Below are 24,072 nucleotides of genomic sequence, written 5' to 3'. Positions count from 1 at the left end.
ATGCTACCAACCTGACTATAAATATATTTTTGCAATATTTTTTTTTTTAATGGAGATATCCCATCTCCTAGAACTGGAAGGGACCTTGAAAGGTCATCGAGTCCAGCCCCCTGCCTTCACTAGCAGGACCAAGTACTGATTTTGCCCCAGATCCCCAAGTGGCCCCCTCAAGGATTGAACTCACAATCCTGGGTTTAGCAGGCCAATGCTCAAACCACTGAGCTATCCCTCCCCCCCCAGCTCTGTATATAATAGGGAACACAACCAGACAAATGGGTCTGTGGTCAGTGCAGGAAATGTTGCTGTTCCCAAATTGGTCTATAGAGCTGTGCAAAGATCCTTTGGTACGAACTGTGATTTTCCATGTCATCCTCAAAATCGGGGTGACTATTTATTGTTATATATAACGTGGACATGCTTACTTTGAGCACTAAGGAATCAGTTTCCTATCTCACCTAGACTCATTCAATTCTGGAGTAACTCAACTGACTTCCATTGAGTTACTCCACTGGCCAACTAACATTAGAATTTAACACTGGGGACTGGACACTCAGCTGATGTAAATCAGCCCAGCTTCACTGAAGTCAATGGAGCTTGGTTTACACTTGCTGAGGATCTGGGAAATTTCCTTTGGGCCCAGATCTGGGCCATATCCTCAGGTGGTATAAATCAGCGTGGCTCTCCTGTCTTCAATAGAGCTTTGCTGATTTACACCAGCAAAAACTGGATCTGGCCCTCTGTTTTCAATTACACACATGCAGCCCCAGTCACTGTTGTAGTATCGTGTAGATCCCTCCAAGAGCAGAATTCTGTGCTGTATTTTTAAATCGCAGTAAGAGCTAAAGATGGAATTCAAATAAGAACAATCAGCATACTGACCAATCAGGATGTAACATGAGCATTCCACTGGGCGGCTACTATGAGGAAATCTAAGTGGCTGGGTTAGTGGTAATTCTTCTAATGAATGTTCAGACCAGTCCACTGGGCTCCAGCTAATCAGTTCCTAATGCTGTTTTGTGAAAGTGGAGATGCTTATCAAATTCAACTGCCCCTTTAACTCACCTTCCCAACCTTGCTCCAAATCTGTACACGCCACGGGTTTGAAGCTCAGGCTTTTCCCATCAGCCACTGCATTTCCCTTGGGATTTTGGGGGCATTTCTTAAATCTTTACTAACTGATGGTAATTTTGACCTACAAGTGAACAGGAAGTGCCCTTCAAATTCCTTCCTGGCCTCCATACAATCTATTAAGGTGCTTAAGCTGCTCTTTCCCCATAAAATATCTTTTTTTAAACAATGCAAACTTTTCAATTGCAAAAAAAATAAAAGGCATGATTAATTATTCTGAAATAGGCTGCTTATTGCCTGAACTCCATAAAACATACGGCATGATTTAATACACTCCCCAAGAATGTGCTGTTTTTCATTTCTGCACAATCAAGATCTAAATCTCTGTCACTCTCTCCTGTATGAGCTGGAAATGGTTTTATATTCCATCTTGCTTTAAATTATACACATCAAGCTTATAATGGGACATGGCCTGTTTTGTTGCCAAAACCTGCTCTGTTAGATCATCTATTAAACTGTATTTATTTTTTATGACAAACAAGAAAAATGTCAAAACAGCTACTGAGCTCCTGTTAATGAGGACCAAATGCCTCCCTGGGCACCATTCATATTATGCTCGTTTGTACAGTAGCCGAGTTAACTTCCTCCTCTTCAGGAGTGCCTCCTCTACTGACAAGGACTTGAGGAAAAAGCTGCATCAAAGTTCCCAGGAATTAAGGCTCTTGCTCTCCCCAGGAATTAAGGCTCTTACTGTCTGCACTCGTATTCTAGATCTGGGGTCAAAAGTTTCATCACAGCTGAATGCAAGCAGGGAAAGGGAGCCATGATGGGCGGGGGGGAGGAAAGGGCTGAGTTTGAAATAATGCAAAAGGAGCGACAACGATTTATGAGCGGCCCCTTGCTTTGAGCCAGTGCATGGTGGGCGGGGGGGGGGGGGGGAGAAACATTTATGAAATGGTTCTTAAGAGATCCCGAGGAGAACCGATCAGTGAGTAAAGTAAAAGCGTCAAGGGGCAAAACCTGCTTTGTTATACCAGTGTTTTCCCTTGAGTCCATGGACCTGAGAGCATGGGTTGGCCCTTAAGGACATGTCTACACTACAGCTGCTAGAACAGCACAGCTGCGTCACTAAGTTGTGCCATTGTAGCATCATAGCATAGACGGTTCCTACATTGGCAGAAGGGATCTTTCCATCAGTGTAGTTAAACCATATTTGAGAGGAGTAGCTAGGTCAATGGAAGAATTCTTCTGGCAGCCTAGATGCATCTACACTACGGGTTAGATTGACCTAAGGACAGTGCTCAGGGTGCAACATTTTTCACAGCCTTGAATGACATAGCTAGGTTGATCTAATTTTTAAGGGTAGCCCAGGCTTATGTCTTTCATCAAGTTACCCTGAAATAACAGGTTGCCCTGAAACTCAGGTATAGGGAAACATGACAGGAAGAAGATGGGCCCTTTTTGGTAAAGACCTTAGCCTGAGATGCAGGTGATATGGGTTCAGTTCTCCCCTCTGGCACAGAGGAGGATGGATGGTCCTGTGGTTAGTGGGCCACTCTGATGCATGAGAGACTGGCATTCAATTCTTTGCTCTGCTATAGACTTCCTGTGTAACACGGGGTGAGTGTTATATTCTCTCTGTGCCTCAGTTCCCTACCTGTGAAATGGAAACAAGAGCACTACTATGCTTCCGTAGGGTTACTGTGAGAGTAAAGGCAATAAAAATTGTGAGGTGCTCGGATTCTAGTGATGGAGGCCATATACGTACCTAAGATAGATAGAAAGCCACAAATCCTCAGTGTGACCTTGAGAGAATCATTTAATCACCCTATGTCTCAGTTCCCAATTTTCTAGATGTCCGCTTTATCCCACCCATTTTCTGTCTTGTCTGTTCAGATTGTAAGCTCTTTGGGGCAGGAACTGTCTCTCTGTACAGTGCCTAGCATAATGGGGCACCATTTCTGGCTGGTGGCACTACTGTAATAAAACAATATATACAGTATATAATAAAAATTCATAACCATGATTACTTTGGTCTCTTTCCCTGTTTATAGAATCCCTGTGAACAGATTGCAATTTTCTCAGATTTATTTTTTGAAACTCTCTAGATAATTTCTGCCAGTCATTCTAAATCTGTGGATTGTATACGATCAACCAAAACAGTCTGAATTTCAAATACTCTCAATTAACTGGACAAATAGGTCACATGGCAAGTTTCTGTTCCTTGTACCTGAGAATTAGATTTAACTAGCACTGGTTGAAAACTTTCCATCAAAACTGTTTTTGAAGAATTTTTTTTTTCAAAAATGTCTGTTTTCTGTGGAAAATTTAGATTTTTAATTGAAAAAAACCCACAACTTCTGAAAACCGAAAAGCTTTTGGTGTTTGGCCAAACCCAAAATATTAAATTTCAATATATTGCCATAATGTCCCCTGGGAGCTGTAGTTTACTTGCCCCATGCCCCCATTCTCCTCCATAAGCTGTGCTCCCCCACCAAACTACATCTCCCATGATGCAGCATGACTAGGGGCTCCCATGATGCACCACTTCTCCTCAACATGGGGGGGGGGGAGTCTCTAGCACATCATGATAAATGTAGTCCAACCAGGGAACCTGGCCTATGGAGGAAAATGGGAGCATGAGGGACTCAAAGTACAACTCACATGAGGTACTTCAGCAGCATTTCCAAATCTAAATATTTCAGGTTTTGGCCAAAATATTTTAGTACTCAAATTTTTGGTTAAAACATTAAATTTTGCATAAAAGATTTTAAATTTTCATAGAAACTCTCCCATTTTCTGGCCAGCTCTAGTGAACACTCGGGTTTATGAATTCCAAATTTTCTTTCTGCAAATATACTACAGTATTCACTTACGATTCACTGTTTCCACTAATGTGGAAACTCAATAGCTACAACATTTCTAGGAAGCAAACACAAGGAAGGGCACAATGAGGATTTAACCAGCTTGATTTAAACATTTCACTGGATAATCTGTGAATATTTTTTGCCATTATTCAGCCAGCTTCCCTCAAAATGTCAATATGGAGAAGCCTTGAGAAAATCCAAGCGTGTTACAGGTCTGTGCCTGTTCCTCAAAGGATGTGAGTCTGTTACAGTCCCATGTACAGAGCTTTACCTCAAGCTCTAGCAGCTCATGCTTTTAGCTCTGGAGGTCCCTGGTTCATTTGCTAGAGTGTCAGCTAAGATGGCAGCTGTCACATTAGCAGCATTATCACCCGCTGGCTTGGCCAAGGCATTCCTGTGTTATCTATGGGGAGCATGCTACATAAGGTGCTCCCTCTGCCCTGGACTCCCTCCACACTAGGGCGGCGGAGCTCCCAGCTGAGTAGGGATGGTTGGGGAAGTTCCATGTATTCCAATGACATTTTGGCTTTGCTTCCCCTTCTGATGCGTTTCCTCTCCATTTTCTTTTCCTTTGCTCTTCTCTATGCTCCAGAGTAGAGGGCAGCACAGAGGACTTTATTTTTAGCACTGCTTCCTCTTTCTCCCCGTAAGCCCAGCATCTGTTTGCTCGCTGCCTAGTCCTATCCTCTCCAGAGCTGTGGCCCGTCAGGAGCCAGGCTGCCGCCCACCATACCAGCTTTGCATAAAGCCAGGAACCACTGGGGTCCATGACAAACACGAGCAACACACAAGCCAGGCATGATGTTTGTTCCTTCCTCCTATTACTGCCCCAGCCGCACAATTTGCCTAGCAAATGATTCCTGTCTGTGAACATATGCAAAGAGAGCCCTTTGATCTGATGCAATTATCCAAAGCAGATTGCAAGTCTCTGTGGTGTTTCTGTGATAGAATTACCCCAGGAACCTGTGTCTGAAGCAGTCTGTGTACACAGTAAGAATAGGCTGATCTGAATCAATTTGGAATCTCCATATTTATTCCAGGTACAAGGGGATACTGTCAACATAAAACTCACATGATTAGAAGAAATATGTCCCTATTCATGCTGTTATATTGCATTTTACACTTCACATGGAGATAAACCAAGGTCACTTTACTGTGCAGAGACCTTTCGGAGAAGCCCTCATAATCTGATGCCCAGTCTTCTCTGCCAAGACACAGAAGATCCTATGGTGCTTTTCTTGTCAGCTGGGGCTTTCCCTATTGTCCCTGGCCAAACTTATTGCTAATCATATTACTGGGAAGAGCTCTAGGCACCAGTTGACCATTTTAGCTGCCTTCTGCCCTCCACCCCAGAGACAGCTGCATTTCACATCATTTTGGGATCTTACATTATAGAAATGTAAACCAGGTTATTATTACTAGACAGGAAAACTGGGCTGGCAAGTTTCACATTTGTTTTGTCAGTTTCAATTTCTTGTTCTCATATATGAATACAATGCTGTTGTGCTTGGCTTCAACCCCTGCAGCGGACGGTTTAAATCCTCAAACTCCTTCACTGAAATTTAAAAGAAAACTTCATTCATATTACAGTACTGGTGTAGGAAGCTTTCTTTCTTTTTCTTTCACAAAATCCTATTTATTTTAGCCTGAAGCTAGCTGACAGTGATCTAGACACAAGTCACTGGTACTGTACATACTGGGCAGAACACACCATGCCACTGGAATAATCACTTAGTACATCATATGAATACCCAGACACATGAATAATCAAGCCATGGTTTAATCAAGGTTAAAATAAAGGTGTAATCAAAACCAACCATATGTCTTCTTTCTTTAAAGGAATTACAGACCAAGGCTTTGGCTGTAGGTTCGGTTTCTGAACCCCAGGCATATGGGAAGAACACACAGAGCACATATTATCCTCTGTGAAATTATAAATGAATTAATCATCCATTTCTCTGTGGCGCCAACTAGGGGAAGACTGGAGTGAGTTATTCTTCCTCTCTCCCACCTCACTCAAAGAGATCACTAGGCACAAACCACAGAGCTAGCAGGATGCTATGGAAAGGAGCTCATGGAACAAACATCTATGCCAGCATTCCAGCCTTGCCTCAGTCAGGAGGCAGGTTTTGTGCCAAACTTGTGGGCCCTCACATTGGCTCGTTGCCATGTGTACAGCCTCATCAGGCAGAACAAGTAGAGTCCTGGAAGCCTGTGGAACACCCGTGGGAGCAATAACTTGGGAGCAGTGCAGGCCCAAATTACAATTCCCATGCAGGTTGAGAGGCCATGAACATTTCCCTAAATTCAAGGGACAGATTGGTTTTGGTGGGCAGCAGAGAGAAATGAAAGGGCTCAGGCTAGGCAGAGAGAGAGAGTTAGCTGCTGTTGCACAGAAGAAGCAGCCAAACAAAACCAATGGAATACAGAAACCTACTGGGCTAGACAGCAGCTGAAATGAGCAAAGAGCAGAAATGATCTTCTCTGAATATTTGAAGATGAATTTCAATTCAACCATGTTTGCAATCCTTCCGTGAGCCTTCGGATACTTGCGAAGCACTCAGCGTTGGCCTAATTCTGCTCCTTTGGAAATCAGGGGTCAAACTGCCTTTGATTTCAGTGGTAGCAGAGATGGGCCAACTCTAAATGCTTCTGAAAGTCCCGCCCTTGAGATTTACCAGCACGAACACTGGTGAAAAATGAACTATGACATGCAAGTGTCTGAATATTTGCCAAAATCGTTTTCAATCGTGTCTGTGTGTGAATGTGCGTGTGATTGTAAGAACTACATCATAGCTGGTCTCAAGCCTAGTTGAAAAAGGAGGAGGATTGGAGTCAGACTCTTTGCCGGCTGTAAAACTTTGCCAAAGAAATCTAAGAAATGAGTCTTTTATACCCTTGAAGGACTTGAAGAGCCAATCCCCTATAAATGGGACTAGGGCTAGAAAAAGAAGATATAAGCAATTGTAAGATTCACAATTTACACTGTCCTGGTTACTTATATGCATCAAGTCACATGAGGTATAGTTTCTGTTCCTTGACTGGATGCCTTGTTTGACTAACCTACACAGGATGAAATTCATCCTACAAATTTCCAACACTTCAGTAAAAAATAGGGTTTGAAATTGGCACTTTGGCTCAGGCAGTTAACTAAGTTAGATCCATCAGTTGGCTGGAGAAGTTACATGTCGGGCTGATCGAAAAATTTTCGTCAAAACTGGTTTTCAGCGCAAAACTAGGTTTTCAATGAAACAGGGTTTGTCATGAAAAAATGTGTGCTTTCTGTGGAAAATTTTGATTTTTTTTGGTCATAAAAGCAAACACCTCAAAACTGACAAATTTCTAACCTGTTTTTGCCAAAAGCCGAAAATATTTTGATTCTGAATTACCGCTGCTCCTCGTGGGTGTTGTGGTTTGGGTGCCCGTGTTCCCATTCTCCTCTATAAACTGGGATCTCCAGCTGGATTACATTTCCTATGGTACACTGAGGCCCCAAGACTGCCATGATGAATAGCCTCCCCTTGCTAAGAGGGAAGACCACTGTGCATCATGGGAGATGTAGCCCCACCAGGCAGCCCAGCCTATAGAATACAATAGGGGCACAAGGCATTCAAACCACAACTTCCATGAGGAACAGCAGCTGCATTTCCAAATTTAAATATTTTGGTTTTTAATCTTTTGCCAAAAACTCAAAACTTTCTATGGAAAACTTTGCTTACAATGACAAAAATATTTTCCCACCAGCTCTAGTGGCATGTCAGCTGCGAAAGTTGCAGTGCAAGTTGTATATTCAATTGTAACAGTTCCATTCAAACAATCCGCGGACCAAAGGGAATTGGCAAATACATTTGGTGCAGAATTTGTGGATATATTATTTTTTAAAGGCAGATTGTGTTGAGTACATTTTTCATTATGGCATATGCAGGACAGCCAGGAGCACAGTCATGAGTTTTGGAAGAAGGCTATAAAAGTCACCAACCCTGAATATGGAAGTGGCAAGAAAGAAGAAGACAACATTATTCACTGTGAATTATTCACTTGGCTCTAGTCAAAAGATCATAGATCATCTGCAAGAGGAAGACCCAAAGGTCATGGAAGTTTCATAAACTAGAAAGGCCCCCTGAAATCTTAGAAGTGGAGGAAGGGCATTACCAAAGAAGGTCTTTGGACACCATGAATGTGCCAATAAGGAAGACTATGTGTAAGCAAAGGTAAGTATTTCCATCACCACTGACATTATTATTGTTAATTACATACCTTTGCAAATGTAACTCCTCTATTTGAATTTAAAAATGTTTTATATACGTTGCATATGTTTCCCATTCTGTTGTTTGCAACTGAGCCAGTGACAGAAGGAGACAGCTGGTGCCTTTGACATACAGTACATCACTTATGATTTGCCTTTGTAATAGTAGCATCATACTTGAGAGCTGGTGAGATTTTAAGTGATTGAGTGAAAGATAGTTTAAAAACATGACCCCAGTGGAAGCCAATCAAATCATCTCTCTGGCCATCACCTCTCTGGGCTATTCCAAACACTCTCCAAAGACGTTATAAATACAGAATCTCTCTTTGCCCACATCCTTTAATTTATTAACTGTTTTAAAGAGAGTTTATGGGAGTTACCTCACTGCAAGCTCTCATCCTCCAACGCTGGCTCAGAGCAGAGTGCAGAAGTTCCCTTCTCTTCAAGTTTCACAGTGACTCTCTGTCTTTCTTCCAGTACCCGAAAGGTTTTATTATATTGTGCTTTCTTTAGACAAGAAACACACATTGGCTGGGGGAGCTGGAATGGCTTTGGAGCGCTAGAGGCTCAGGCAAAGCCATGTAAGAAGGTTATAGAGTCCTGAGCACTAATACTAGAGGTGGTTGGAAATTTTTCTTCCAACCACCTCTTTTTTATATGTATGAAAAATGGCCATTTTTCAAAAACAAACTTTTTAGATTTAAAAAAACAAATTCAGAAAAAAAATCAAACACCAAAATATCAGAAAAAAAGTTAGTTTTTGAAAACCCCAAACATTTCTGTGTTTGTTTTTTAACCCCTCATCCCTCTCCCTTTTTCATTTTACCACTGAAAGAAGGGGAAAGAGGGAGAGAAATGGGGAGAAATGTCAGAAACTGAACAAAAAAATTCCATTTTCTGTTGTTAATGGGGGGCTTTAATTAATGTTATTAAATGAATCTAATTAATTGAATTAACCAATTGAATTGATTAATTGTTTACATTGATTTAATTAATTTCATTAATGTAATCAGAATGTTTAAAAACAAAATTTCAAAATTTTTCATAAACCGTCCTTATGGTACAGTTCTGACTAACATGCTGACAGGATTAGTACACACTGCTTTTATAATAACCGCTGAAGATCTAAATCCATGTTAATTACCAAGTAGTTTCAGGGAGTCTTCATGACTAGTACTTCTGAAAGAGTCAACTATGGGATAAGAAAGGAATTCCATCTCCACTGCCCTTTTCGTTCCTGACCTCTCTCCTGAAATGGCCAACAAGAGATACAGCAACAGGCCTCAGAACCTTACACATACAGGCCAAAACAACTGTCTCAGCTTCCAGCCACTACCAACTTGATCTGGAGACCTAGAGATGAAAGCCCACTAATCTCACTCCCACTCCACTCTCCACACACCAAAAGAGTTAAGAAATTTGGGAGGGGGGGAGAGAAGGGGAGGGCGCTGATGAATGGTGTCTGATATCAGCTGACAAAAGAAGCCAAGATCTCATTTTGAGGCACCCTGACAAGAATTTTACCACGGTGTGAACTAGAGCAGTGGTCTCAACCTTTTTTCATTTGCGGACCCCTAAAAAATTTCAAATGGTGATGCAGACCCCTTTGGAAATCTGAGACACAGTCTGTGGACCCCCAGTTACCACTATTCTATGTTAACAACAACCTTTAGACATGATCTGAGGACACCTGCCGATCCACAGGTTGAAACTACTGACCTAGAGGATCAGCAGTTACTAAGGCCATGTCTACACTACAAGTGCCACAGCCAAGAAGCGGTAGCTAGGTCGACAGAATTGACCTAGTGGTGTCTACACTGAAGCTAACGTATTAACTGTGTCCCTTGTGGTGTGGATTTTTCAGGCCTAATTCATCTAGAAAACGACTCTGTTAGCACCCAAACTGCCACCCACATTCTGTGTATGAAAAAAAAGAACTAAAGTCTAAGCAGATCTTGGAAAGGATGGGTCAACAGACAGTCAAACTTCAATGCATAAAGCAATCCCCACCTACACTGAATCAGCCGCTATGGGCTGGGCTGTGCCTGTCTAAACCATTTATTCCCAGTCACAGTGAAAAATCCACAAAGTTGTCTCCCCTCCTCCCATGTTATCCCATTAAGCTCCGTCTTCCTGATCAACTGTTTTAAAACAAACACCATGCTGCTGCTGTTCCCAGCTGTGACTGGAGAGCTATGTTCTAATGCCCACCTAACAAAGCACCCATTATGTCTTCCTTTAAAGTTTTCTGTTTTACATTCAGAGGCACCAAATAGATTTTCTTTCTGTGCTGTAATTATCTGCCAGTGAAGTAGAAAGAATGAGATTGACAGACTAGGTGGGATCCATTCCTGCGGTTTCTATACATACTCTGATGTCAGAGCTACACCCCCCTGCAAATATAACTGCAGCATAGCGAGTCTGCATCGGGGCTTAATGGGGCTTTGGCTTAGAAAGATTAAATGCAGCTCCGTTTTTGGACTCGGGCTCACAACAAGGCTAGAGAGGGAGCGTGAGATCAGTATCACACTCTGGTGGAGTCAGTCTGTCTAGGGGCTAGGGAAGCTGGCTAATCGAGGGTCAAGGGGAAGAGCGAGAGAGGCTGCACCATGGCCAAACGGCTGGAGTGAGCCTTGTAGAGGCGGACCCTGAAGGAGCAGTGGTTCTCTGGATCTTTTCATCTCGGCTAGATCTTCCTTCTGAAAGCGCCTGATTGCCCCAGGTGGATTTACACACAGAAAGGCTCTGTGCATGCGGATCTTTCCGCAGGGAGAGAGGAGTTTGCGGCCTCCATGGCACCACTTGGCCCCTTCCTCGCTCTTTGCAGCTGCTCCTCCACTGCAGCGCTCAGGAGTAAGAAGGGTTGTAGGTGGGAAAGGGCGGAGCAGGAGAGGGGCTGCTCTGTGTGGCATCATCCCCTGCCCTGCTCCTGAATTTCTAGGCACAAATTCAGGCAGCGAAGCTAAGAGCTGTATTAGGTCCCTTTTTGGCTGCTATTGACCTGCCACAAGGGACTCTCAGTGGCAGCATTGCTTCAGGAGCTGTGCTGCCTAGAAAAGAGGGGAGAGACATGGATTTGCAGTCATCCCTGCAGGACAGCTCCTGTCTCTGTAAGGCATAGGTGGGGGTTACAGGTTCCCCTCCCCCTGTGCTCGATCTGCAGAGGACAGGGCCTGCTGCAGGCCCAGCAAGAGCCTCTTTAGCTCAAACTGTAGCAATTGATAGTTTTAGCTTTGGAGGTCCCTGGTTCAATCCCTGATGTGTTGACTGAGATAGTGGCCGTCAAACTTGCACCCCGTAAGAGTCCCTACCCCATGGAACTAGGAGATCTGCAGGACCGGGAGCAGGAATGGCCTCCAGAATACACTGCCCCAGACCTGTCGCAGGGATGGCAAGAAATTCAGGAAAGCTCTGTGCAGGAGCCTTGAAAAGTCCCTCCTCTCCCCAACTACACCTCCTGCAGCTTTTCTGGGGGAGGGGACAGTCCAGCCCAAAGTCAGGTAGCAAGATTGAGCACAGTACTTCAAAAGAGGGTGTCCCATTGTTCCAGGGTAACGTACACAGAGGGGAGGCTACATCTCTTTGAACTCACCAGTCCTGGATTGAATTTGACCCTAAACCTGGGAATCAAATGTTGGCCAGAACCATAATAAGCATAGAAGCAGATTTCCCACTAACAGACCAGAGATCAGAAGGGACAGTGCCTAGGATTTGGGGTGTTTCCTGGTAAGCATTTGATCCAATCCTTGCGTCTAGTCCGTGGATTCCAACTGGGGAAACAAAACAGATACTTAGTTTTGAGAAAAAGAAATTAAGATCTGAAGCTGCAAGCTGGGTCAGAACCTGCCAGAATTAGGCCATTATAACATTGAGCCCCCTTTTCTAGGGAAGGATGGGGAAACATTTTGGGACAGTTCCTAAGCTGACTTCCATAGGGTAACACTGATTTACACCAGCTGAGCATCTAGCTCCTTCTGTCTACTGGCCAGAATTCATCTGATGGTGCGTATAAATCACCCCCTTATTTAGCAAATCCTGGCTGTGTCATTCCCAGACAGGCGGCTGAATGTACAGTACCGTACGGCCCTGATAAAGATGAACCATTGTACCTTTAAGTCACTGCTCCAGAATGAAAGGGCCTTTCACAAGAGTGAATTGCATCCTTTTTTGCCAAACACCATCTGTTTTCTAAGATGAAGGGTTCTGGGCTGCTCGAGACTTAGTCATTTGGACAAGAATTGGTCCCCCTGTACTTGCACATCTCAGCTCTGAAAATAAAAATTGCAACCCAGTCCCTGGGCTTTGCTCTCCCTGGACTGAGCAAAGAGAGCAGGCTCCTCTAGGAAAAGCCCCTGCTCGTTAGCCGTTATCTCTTTAAAACACAGAGAGCGAAGCTGTGCATTAACACACTGCTTTGGTACCACTAGGGTGGCTGTTCTTTCCAGCGAAAGGCCTTGCTATTTTTCAGTGGGGGTCAGGAATTTATAGTGTGTTTACAAACGTTCACTGAGAAATTTAGCGGAAAAAGAGACATGTCATCCCAAACGTGAGGGAAAAATGCCAAGAGCGGAAAGTCATGGAGCTTTCGTCAGGTCATGCCAGGGCTTGCCCTGCTTACCCCTGAAACAAGCTGGGCTCCTACCCCTCCATGGGGAAATGCAGTATCGCCAGCCCATGTGTTCAAAAACCTCTGAGTCAGCCCCCCACAAATCATGAGATTGACTGAAAAGCACGAACTTTTTGAAATAATCCATTTTCCGTCTTAGTTTCTGAAGCTGTAGGGGGAAGCTGCCTGCCCCCAAAGTGTGAGTTTTAAAGGTCAAAACCCAGCCATAAATACACATGCAATGTGTGTCCTGCCCCTTGGCTGCTCAGAGGCTCCCCTTCTTCTCCACTGCACCCAGCATGGGAGAGCTGCCATCCGATCACCTCCCTCTCCAACCCCCCCTCACTTTCCTCTCCATCCCACTCAGTGTCCCTCCAGCCCCTCACAGCACCCTTTTCCCTTAGCCTCCTCTGCCCCCCATGTCCTTCTGCACCCCCTTTCTACCTCCTGTCCCCACAGCTCCCTGCCCTTCATTCCTGTGTGTCTGTTAAACCACCTACTGCTTTCCCCTCACACTTTGCATGCACCTTTCTAGGGCCTCCACTGCTCCTCATAGTTCCTGTGACCTAATAGTGTCCCGTCTAGCCCCCCAAACCATAGAGTGCCAGTCATTTTCCCTGGGGGCATGGCTTTGGTCTCAATAACAGCAATGTGTGGGAAGCTGGCCAGAATCTTTAGAAGGGGCAGCCTCCCTTACACAGGCGGGGAAATGGTGGCCATCTTGCTGGCTTCAATCCAATGGACCATAATGGGAGATAGTGGCCATTTTGAATAAGGGAAAATATACAAGTTGGCCAAACCCCACTCCAAAAACAGCTGGTCTAGTGGTAAAAATCACAAGAGTTGGCAACACAGGCAATGCTATAGCTCTTGGCACACAAGCAAAACCCAGAGGGATTGTCATGGATGCCCATGCTGCTTCTCTGGCCACCCTCCCGTCCCAAAGCAACCCATCTCCCCTGTGGTCCATCTTCCCAAGGGATTCCAGCTGGCCACTACCTAGGGTTGCCAACTTTCTACTCACACAAAACCGAACACCCTTGCCCTGCCCCCTGCCCCGCCCCTCCTCCTAGGACCCACCCCCATTCACTCCATCCCCCTCCCTCTGTCGCTCGCTCTCCCCAGTCTCAATCACTCGCTCATTTTCTGGGGTGAAGGAGGTGGTGAGAGCTCCGGATGGGGATATGGGCTCCAGAATGGGGCCAGAAATTAGGAGTTCAGGGTGCAGGAGGGGGCTCCAGGCTGGGGGATGGAGCTGAGGGGTTCAGAGTATGCAGGCCAGCTGACAGCAATTCTGGGCCCCAGGGCAGAACAGTCAATGGGCCGCACGCACGCACAAGCTGCGCCCTCCTGCCTGCGCTGGCTGGTGCCCAGCGAGCTGTCAGCTGCGCTGTTGGTGCCCAGTTTGTTACTGGCATGGCCAGGGCTTCCACATGCTTGCTGGTAGGGTTGCCAAATGTCTAATTGCGCAAACCCAGAAACCCTTGCCCTGCCCCTGCCCCACCCCTTCCCTGAGACCACGCTCCTTTCCCACCCCTACTTCAAGGCCCTGGCCCCTGCTCACTCCATCCCCCGCTCCCTCAATTGCTCACTCTCCCACACCTTCACTCACTTTCACCAGGCTGGGGCAGCAGGTTGGGATGCAGGGTGCAGGCTCTAGGAGGGAGTTCGGGTGCAGGCTCTAGGCTGGGGCAGGGGGTTGGGGTGCAGAAGGAAGCCAGGGGGGTCAACGCTTACCTTGGGTGACTCCCGAAAGCGACCAGCACACTGCTCTGGCAGCAGCACCTAGGCGGGGGGCCCAGGTGGTCTCCGCGCGCTGCTGCCCACAGGCACCACCCCCAAAGCACCCATTGGTTGCAGGTCCTGGCCAATGGGAGCTGCAGAGTTAGCGCTTGGGGCATGGGCAGCGTGTGGAGACCTCTCCCTCCCCCCTTCCCTGGCTGCTTCCAGGAGTGGTGTGGAGTGAGGGCGGGCAGAAAGCCTGCCTTAGTCTGCTGGCGGCGATGGCCGGGGGCCTAGGGGCCCTTTTAAATCACCCGGGCCCCTGGACAATTGCCCCCTTTGCCTCCCCTCCCGTCAGCGGGTCTGCTGGCTTTTATGTCAACCCCATCCCTGTGGCCAGAATAAGTAGCACAGGATATAAATGGGCAAAGTAGGGTGACCAGATGTCCTGATTTTATAGGGACAGTCCTGATTTTTAGGTCTTTTTCTTATATAGGCTCCTATTACGCCCCCACCCTGTCCCGATTTTTCACATTTGCTGTCTGGTCACCCGAGGGCAAAGCTAGGACTTCAGTGGGAACTGTTATATGCTCGTTTCAGAGTAACAGCCGTGTTAGTCTGTATCCGCAAAAAGAAGAACAGGAGTACTTGTGGCATCCGAAGAAGTGGGCTGTAGTCCACGAAAGCTTATGCTCTAATAAATTTGTTAGTCTCTAAGGTGCCACAAGTACTCCTGTTCTTGTTATATGCTCGGTGTTTTTGAAAATCTGTCTAATTATTTAGGTACCTAAATATGGATTTATGAGATTAACTTTAGACACCTAAACACTTTATGGGAGGGGATCAGGACTGCGGCCGGGGGTTGGGATGCAGGCTCTGTCTGGGCGTGAGGGTTTTGGAGTGCACTCCAGGCTGGGACCGAGGGGTTCGGCTCCAGGTGGCGCTTGCCTCAAGCAGCTCCCGGAAGCAGCAGCAGCATGTCCTCCCTCCAGCTCCTACATGGAGGTGCAGCCAGGCCAGGTGCCGCCCCCACAGGTCCCTTTGGCTGTGGTTCCCAGCCAATCATAGAATATCAAGGTTGGAAGGGACCTCAGGAGATCATCTGGTTCAACCCCCTGCTCAAAGCAGGACCAATCCCCAGACAGATTTTTGCCCCAGATCCCTAGGTGGCCCCCTCAAGGCTTGAACTCACAACCCTGGGTTTAGCAGGCCAATGCTCAAACCACTGAGCTATCCCCCCCTCCTCGATGGGAGCTGCGGAGCCGATGCTTGGGGTGGGGGAAGTGTGCAGAGCCCCCTCGCTGCTCCTACACAAGGGAGCTGGAGGGGGGACATGCCACTGCTTCCGGGAGCCCCACGGAGCCACAGCAGGCAGGAAGCCTGCCTTAGCCCTGCTGCACTGCCGACTGGACTTTTAACAGCCCGGTCAGCGGTGCTGACCAGAGCCATCACAGTCCCTTTTCAACTGGGTGTTCTGGTCAAAAACCGGACACCTGGCAACCCTGCCAAAATCCCAACCTGCCCTCACAGGGCTGAGCCTGACTGTGAGGAAACTGGTCTAAAATAACATCAAGAGGCATAAGATTATTTGAAGCTGCAAATTCTCCCCACCATACAGTGGGGATGATGCTCCTTAGATCCTCTATCTGTCTGGTCTCAGCCCTTCCCCAATCACAGAGCCTGACCTCACAGTGTACAACGCTTGTCTTTACTGCGGTGTTAGCCTAGCTCCAATGAGAGCAGTCTCACCACAAAACAAACACTGGAGCTGTGCAGAGCAACTGGATTAGCTGCACAAAGCTGCGGAGTCGCCCACTCCATTACAGCGTCAGCAGCGTTTGAGCTTCAACTGCCACCCCGATGGGCCAGCTTAAAGCACAGCTTACCTCAAGCTAAAGATCTGGGTGTAGGTGCATGGGAGTCACGGTGAGAGGCAACACTTAGGTTATGACTCCAGCTAACATTGCAATGTGACAAGCTCTGAAGGCCTTCTGGTGTAGGGGGGATTTTGCTTTGGGTTCTCTCCATTAGAGTGACGTGAGCAGAGGCTGATCAGCCTGGCGGGCTTTAGCAGTCAAAGACTGGTGTTCCCCAACTCCATTTTGAAAAATTAATATACAGCAGGTGGTTTTGAGGCCTGGTTTCTCTTGTACTCCTTGGGGAGGGTTGCTTGTGAGCACAGCAGCCGGAAGTTTATTATTGCAGAGCTGTGTGTGAGTGGCTAGTGGGTTGCACCACCTCCCCTCCACCCCCCATTTGTTAGTGTAGGGTTGTTGAGTGCTGCAAGATGCCCCCTGTTCTGTTGCAGGGTCTTTACACACACGGGCTTGTTATTGTAGGGTTATTTGTGAGCACTCTGCTGTCCCCACTCGCTGACGATTGCAGGATTGGTTGGGGGTGGGGCAGCACACCCCTGGATTTGCATGTTCTGCTCGGCCCACAATGGTTTGTTGGGGCCGGGCTGCTGCAATGGAACTGCAAGCTTGCCCCTGGATGCGATCCCAGGAGCAAGCTTGGGAGCACAATTCAATTTTAATATGTAAAATATGCTTTCTGTGTAAGTCCCCTCAGGATAGTTCAAAGCAGCCCTTTCAGAGCCATTATTCTAGGACATTACAGACATGCCTTCAAATGTGCCTCCATACATTTTGATCTGATACATGCTGGAACAGTTTCTAGTCTATTAAGCAGATGGTCTCATTTGAACACAACTCGAAATATATATTTAGTTAATATCCCAAGGGGAAGCATTTGGATCTATTGGGTAAATAACACTCTGTGGGCCAAAGTCAGTTGCCTCCATTCAGCCACTACAGGAGGAAGGGAGAGCAGAATCTGTAGTTTACCACCTTTCGTAACAAATTAAAACAGGAAAGAAAGGGAATTAAACCCCAAACTTCCCCCGTGCTTCAAACCATGAGAACTGGCCCCATGGAACTCCAGCACCTAGGGTCTGAATCTGCTCTCAGTGCAGATCCGAAGGAGTTCTGCTAAAGTCAGAAATAGGTGTGAGAGAGGAGTGGGCTGTAAGGGCCAGAGCCTCATCTGATGTAACTCAGCATAGTCCCATTGCTGTCACTGGCCCTGAGCAAAGGAGCAGCCCAGCAGCCTGGGATTCAGGAACCCTGGGTTGTAGGCCCAGGCCTTGCCATTGGCCTGCTGTATGATTTTATTTAATCTCTCTTATTCTCTCACTCTGTGCCTCTGTTTCCTCCTACCACATTTTTGCTTTGTTTGTCTGCCATGTGTGGCAGGCTGTGGAGTCTAGTCACAACTGTAATATCAATAACAGGATTCCTGACAGTTTATAGCCACTGAGGCTCTGGCTAAGTATCACTGGCTTTAAACTAAGTCCACCTATGTCCCTCTTCCTTCCCTTCAAAGAGACACAGACTTAGGGCGATGTCCCCAATTCTCCACTGCCTGGCACCTTGTGAGGTCAACCACCAGCACACGGTGAGTGTAAAACCTTGCGGCTCAGAATATGAGCACTTTGCACAGGTGCAAGTGACTGTCCAAAGTCATCAGCCCCTATGACAGCCCTCACTCTGAACTCCCTGGGTTTTGTCAGTTCACATCCTAATTCAAACCGTATTTAAATGCCAATCCCCCCACCACCACCACACACACTTGGTTCCTTTTTGTCATCTGTGAATTTAGATTAACAAGAAGGTTTGACAAAGTGCTACTGTATATGTTAATAAACCCATTAGTGTCGGCCTGCCTGACATATAACCTACGGAGTCGCCAATGTTTACTAATATGATTGTCAAAGCAGAGGAACATTACTTTTTAATGACATTTCTTATCACTTCAGTTAAAGTAACACCCTGGGACATGATAATCAGCAAGGCATTTAGCCACAAGACCATGGACTGAATAAAGGCCGGTACATGAAAGATACCCATTTTGTCAGAATTAAAACATTCCTGTTTGCTTCATAAGTTGTGAGCGCAATTGTGAAGGGGAAATATATTGCAAAATATTTATTGGAAGCAGCTCATTTCAGGTAAATGGGGCTTCAAAATGAAATGTGGGAAAAGGTTATTATAATACTCATTACATCTTCTGCATGCAATACGTTTATGGGCAATTTATACATATGATATGCTTAATAAACCAACAGTATTTTAGAACCTCTCTTTAAAAGTGAGTTTCTAAAGTGGTACAGCCAGCCATTACAATCCTAGCACAATTTATTGCTGCTTTCAGCTGTTCCAAAGCAGAATGGCTACAAGATAAAGTCAAATTCCATTCCACTCTATAGAGCACCTTCCATGCTCTAGGTAATTCCAAAGTGCTTTACAAAGCCTGTATAGGCAGCCATTCTGCCTTCATTAATGGTTCATTCACAGGCTTGGGCATTAGGGGCCAAATCCAGTCCACTGAAGTCAATGGGAGTCTTCCCTGAGTTGAATAGACATTGGATCAAGCCTTTGCTTCTCTTTTTAATCAGGAGAGAATACAGGCCAAATCTCTGGATGTATCCCCTGCTTTCTGGGAATTTACTGTGGGTTCTTTTAATACTGAAATGATTATGATCTCGCCTCCATATTATGACGACAAAGCGCTGCCTATTTAAAAATAAAAGTTACAATAACATTCTTTCCCCATGTCTCTGTTCTTGCCCAGCCTGCAGGAAGAATAGCTTGCTTAGGTTATCGAGGGATATTTGGTTTACATGAGCAAGTGGGGGTGTGTGTTGCACACATCCGCGTGGGAGGAAAGGAGGGGAAATGAGGTGTGTGCACATGCAGTTGTTTGTGCTGAATGTGCTAAGGGAAAGCTAGTCAAAGAAAGGAGCTTTGCATTTCGTTCTGAACACACCAGAGCCAATTGCCATTCTGACCCTTGTGGGAGAGAGTTCCATAGACTAGGTCAGATTCCTGTGAAACTTTCATCTCCCACACTGAGAAGCTTGCCCTCATCTGGAACTTGGGTTGCTCTGGCCTCTGTGAAGGCCCTTGTCATAGTGGCTAAGACATATTAGAAATTTTCCTTACTGAAATAATTGGACTGTGATAAAGGGAAATAAATGGCTCTTCAGAGCAGTGAGGGCTGCAATAAAACACATGAATTATTAGTCCAAGATGGAAATCGCCTCTGATAAGTGACTGGATTAGAGCAAGGAATGTCTCTGCAACACATGATGGTGTCCTTCACGTTACATGACCAGACAGAAGGGAAATAATGAACCATATATGGTAAGAAATTAAGTCATGATGATACTGCCTTAACCAGGTAATTCACCGTACTTAGTGCACCTTGTTTTTCTCTGGGTACTACAGTGAATCAGATTATACTACCCTTACTCACAGTGGGTAGCAACTTACTCAATAGGCCTGCTTGCAGAGAAAGTGCTGTTCATTGAAGCACAGTTTGGCCACTTATTAATAATGTTCTAATTCATGATTTTTAATCAGATTTCGTACAGGGGGGAAAAGCCCATTAACTGCACTAAGTGTGAGTGAAAGCTGTCAGCTTTATGATAAATTCATGAGTAATCCCACTGAAGGCGGTGGGCTACATCATGCTCTCAGGTTTTAAGCTAAGTACCTCATTGACTTCAAGGTGGGTTTCTGCTTAATGTTGAGGACATGATCAGGTTCAGTATGATTAACCGTGAGTAAGGTACTACAAATTTAAGAAGGGTGGCAGAATTTGGGCCTGGCTAACCAAAATGTATACATCTTTCATCTGAGGATCCCAAAATTGCTTTACAGACTGGAAGTGAACCAAATTCAGCCCTGATATAAGGCCACTAAGACCAGTGGAAATCACTTGGGATGAACTTCGCCCAGTATATCTAGGGATCAATCACCCAGCTTGAAATGCAGCTATCACTGGGGAGAAGCACAGCCGTTCTGTGCCAGCAACGCCATGCACTATTCTGAAGGGGTGAAGGAAACAAACTATGGGGATTTTTTTTCTAAAAAGTCTGACTAATGACTCAAGCTGGAATTGCAAAACACATTTAGCTCCCCTCTTTGCCTTCCCGCTACTGCTATCAAAACATACCTCCACCTAATGAGATTAGAATGTACAATGCGAGGCCTTTATTAGCTAAAACTGACTATAGTGCAATACTTGGAAATGAATCATGAATAAAGCGAGTGCCAGAATGAGATATGGGGCCAGATTTGTTCCAAATGGGTCTCGATTTGTCCTGTTTTGTTCACTTTAACCTGTTGAAGACTGTGAGCCAGGTTTTGCCTCTATTTGTTCCCCACTGAAGCCAAATGATCCGGTTTTTGTTTCTCACACTAGTTTATTGCCATTGTAACTCCACCGGCTTCAGTGCAATTTACACTAGTGCAAGTGAGAGGAGAAACAAAGTCAATCAATTTCCCATGGCTTGATTGAGACCAAGATTTAGCACCATGGTCATAAAATTGGCAATCTGTGTCCTCCTCTATACTCATTTGACTAGCCGTTTGAAGGTGCCAGAGTTCTAAGCATTAGTTGTGGATAAAAGGGTTATTTATTTACAGCCAAATCATGTCCTCAGCCACGTATACATAGCTCCCGCTCTGTGAGAATAAAAGCCACCAATCTGCTGTTAGTGGTCACTAGGAAAATCCTTCTCTAGCTCTGCACTGTCAGCTCCTGCTCCACACACAGAACTTCTTTTAAAGCTATCCAGAGGTTCTGCGTGTGCCTTGAGGGAAAAAGTAGCCCATCAGAGTTCTACTGTGTCCAAGTGTTTAACTGCAAACAAGTTGCTTACTTTGGAGTAGAAATGTAGAGCATACACAGAAGGCCTGGTTTCCATCAGCATGTTATTTATAGCAATAGCTTTAAACCATTAGTACTGCATATTAGTGCTGGTACTTCACACTTCTCATACTGCTATTCTAGGCTCCCTTCTTACTCTTAGTGAAGAGTCTGTGCACTTTGCCTACATCCCATCCAGTTGTGCATGCTTTAATAGGCCACCACAGATCTTGAGCTTGTGTTTGTGAAGCTAGGGCACATTAGAACAGAAGAATGACCCTACTGGGTCAGACAACTGGTCCATCTAGCCCAGTATTCTGTTTTCTGACAGTATCTGTCACCATCCACTTCAGAGGGAATGAACAGAACAGGACAATTATCGAGTGATCCATCCTCTGTCCTCTAGCCGCAGCTTCTGGCAGTCAGAGGCGAGGGACACCCAGAACATGTGGCTGAATCCCTGACCACCTGGGCAATAGTCATTGATGGACCTATTTTTTTTTTAACCCAGTTATACTTTGGCCTTCACAACATCCCCTGGCAACAAGTTCCACAGGTTGACACTGTGTTGCATGAAGAAATATTTCCTTATGTTTGGTTTACACCTGCTGCTTATTAATTTCATTGGGTGACTTCTGGTTCTTGTGTTATTTGAAGGGGTAAATAACACTTCCTTATTCACTTTCTCCACACCATTCATGATTTTATAGACTTGTAGCATATTCCCCCTTTGTCATCTCTTGTCTAAACTGACTAGTCCTAGTCTTTTTAATCTCGATTTATACAGAACTGCTCCATGCCCCTAATCATTTGTGTTGCCTTTCTCTGTACTTTTTCCAATTCTATATATAGACAAGTTACACCAACCAAAGCCAGTACAATGTTAACGGCAACACTTCGCTAAAATGGAGGCCCACCCCACTCAACCCACTCCCTCAGAAAACATCTAAGTAAATAGACAGATTTTGCCACATGCCCTGAAAGTTAACAGCCAGGCTCCATCAGACATAAAAGGAAAGTCCCTTCCATAGATGAGGAGTCCCGTCTGAGAATCTCCTGCCACCACCAGCTGCAGACAGAGACAATCTCTAAGATGCACAGGTCATGACCCAAAGTTGCTTCATGAGCATCAATACAACAGTTGCTCATTTGAGAGATGATACCATGCTTGGACCCTGCAAAGAGCGGCTCTGATAATCACTATCAATCTCTCCCAGCCAAGAAGGACATGGGTCTAAGACAAGTCATAGCATGATGCTTGCCTCCAAAACAGCAAGATTCAAGACCAGCTGGAACCCAGCTAAATAAGCAGGGGCAGCTCTATGTATTTTGCCGCCCCAAGCATGGCAGCGAGGCGGGCTTCAGTGGCATGCCTGCGGGAGGTCCACCAGTACCGCGCCTTTGGCGTACCCGCTGCCAAATTGCCGCCGAAGCCGCAGGACCGGTGGACATCCCGCAGGCATGCCGCCGAAGGCAGCCTGACTGCTGCCCTCACGGCAACCGGCAGACCGATTTCCTCAGCAGCCCTGCCACTGGGAAGGACACCCATCTGGTGCGAATTTGAGGAACTTCATCCATTAAAAATCCCTGGAAGACGCCTCGTGACAAAAGGACTCAAGTAAAGGGACTCAGATCACCAGGCTGTTCCCTGCTTTGAACACTACCAGTGGCTGGGACCTCACAGCTGCAGTGGTGCAGGAACTAGAAGTGGCTATGATGTTCTGCAGGCCCTCAATGGCAACTGTGTCTCTATAACAGCTGAGTTGCATGGGCAGGAAAGCATCTAAGAGCATAGGCTGAGCATGAGGACCTTATGCCATTAGGATCATCAAGCAAAGAGAGTTAATTCCAGAGCTCTGGAGTCCCGTTACCTTTGTTTGGGTATAAAAGCCAATTCCTGTCAAACTGGCTTCCAGAAAAGGTGATGCTTTATAGAGGTAATCTTACAATGTAATGACTAGCTCTTTCCATCATGATCTCAAAGTGCTCTACAAGGGAGGTGTGGATCATTATCCCCATTTTACAGATATGGAAAGGGAGGCAAAGAGGGGAAATGCCCAAGGTCATCAAGAAGGCCAATGGCAGAGTTGGGATTAGAACCCAGGTCCCCCGTCCACTGTTCTATACACAACGCTATACTACCTCCCCAGGAAAGACCACACCTTTAAGTTCCCCTCTCCCCCAACCTTTTATGTAATAAATCTTTAAGTTCTTGGGCTGGACCAGCACACGCAAGAGCAAGGACAAGGACACTGCTAAAGGAATTTGAATGTGCTATTTTAATCATGGAATAGGGTGGTTTCCAACCCTCTATACACAGAGCCACGTTCTTCATTCTGTCATGCCAAGCCATTAGAATCAGGGCAAATCCAACCTGTAACATCCTGGAAGGTTCCCTGCTCAAGTCAATGGATTTGCACAGGGTTGCAAGTTGCTGAACCGTTTGAACCTACTTGTAGCAGGCTCCAAAGCTGCCACAGTGTAGTGGGCACCTGAATTGGCACAAGGATCCTCCTTGCATCAGCTGTTTTGGAGTGCAATAGTCCCTCCCTAAGAATCCTTTTGACACCCAGAAGTCAGGGTTTCCTTGGGCTGCTTTTCTACTTTGCAAGTTCCCCTTTGCAAAGGTTTGCTTGCAAACCAACTTGGGAGGCACTGGTTGTCAAAGCCAAACAAAGGAGAGCACAATTTGGGTCCACAAGTTGCCTTCCAGAGGCAGCTCCTCTCCATGGAAGAGAGGGACAGGCCCTGCCATTGGTTTTTGACCTGTTTTGCAAAGGTTAATCAGTAGTTTTAACAAGACAGCCACATATTCTGGCTTGCACAGCAATCCTGTGCTGGCGGATTTT

Source organism: Malaclemys terrapin, chromosome 13 (genome assembly GCF_027887155.1).
Source record: "Malaclemys terrapin pileata isolate rMalTer1 chromosome 13, rMalTer1.hap1, whole genome shotgun sequence".
NCBI classification, from domain to species: Eukaryota; Metazoa; Chordata; order Testudines; family Emydidae; genus Malaclemys; species Malaclemys terrapin.
This window is presented reverse-complemented; position numbering follows the sequence as displayed.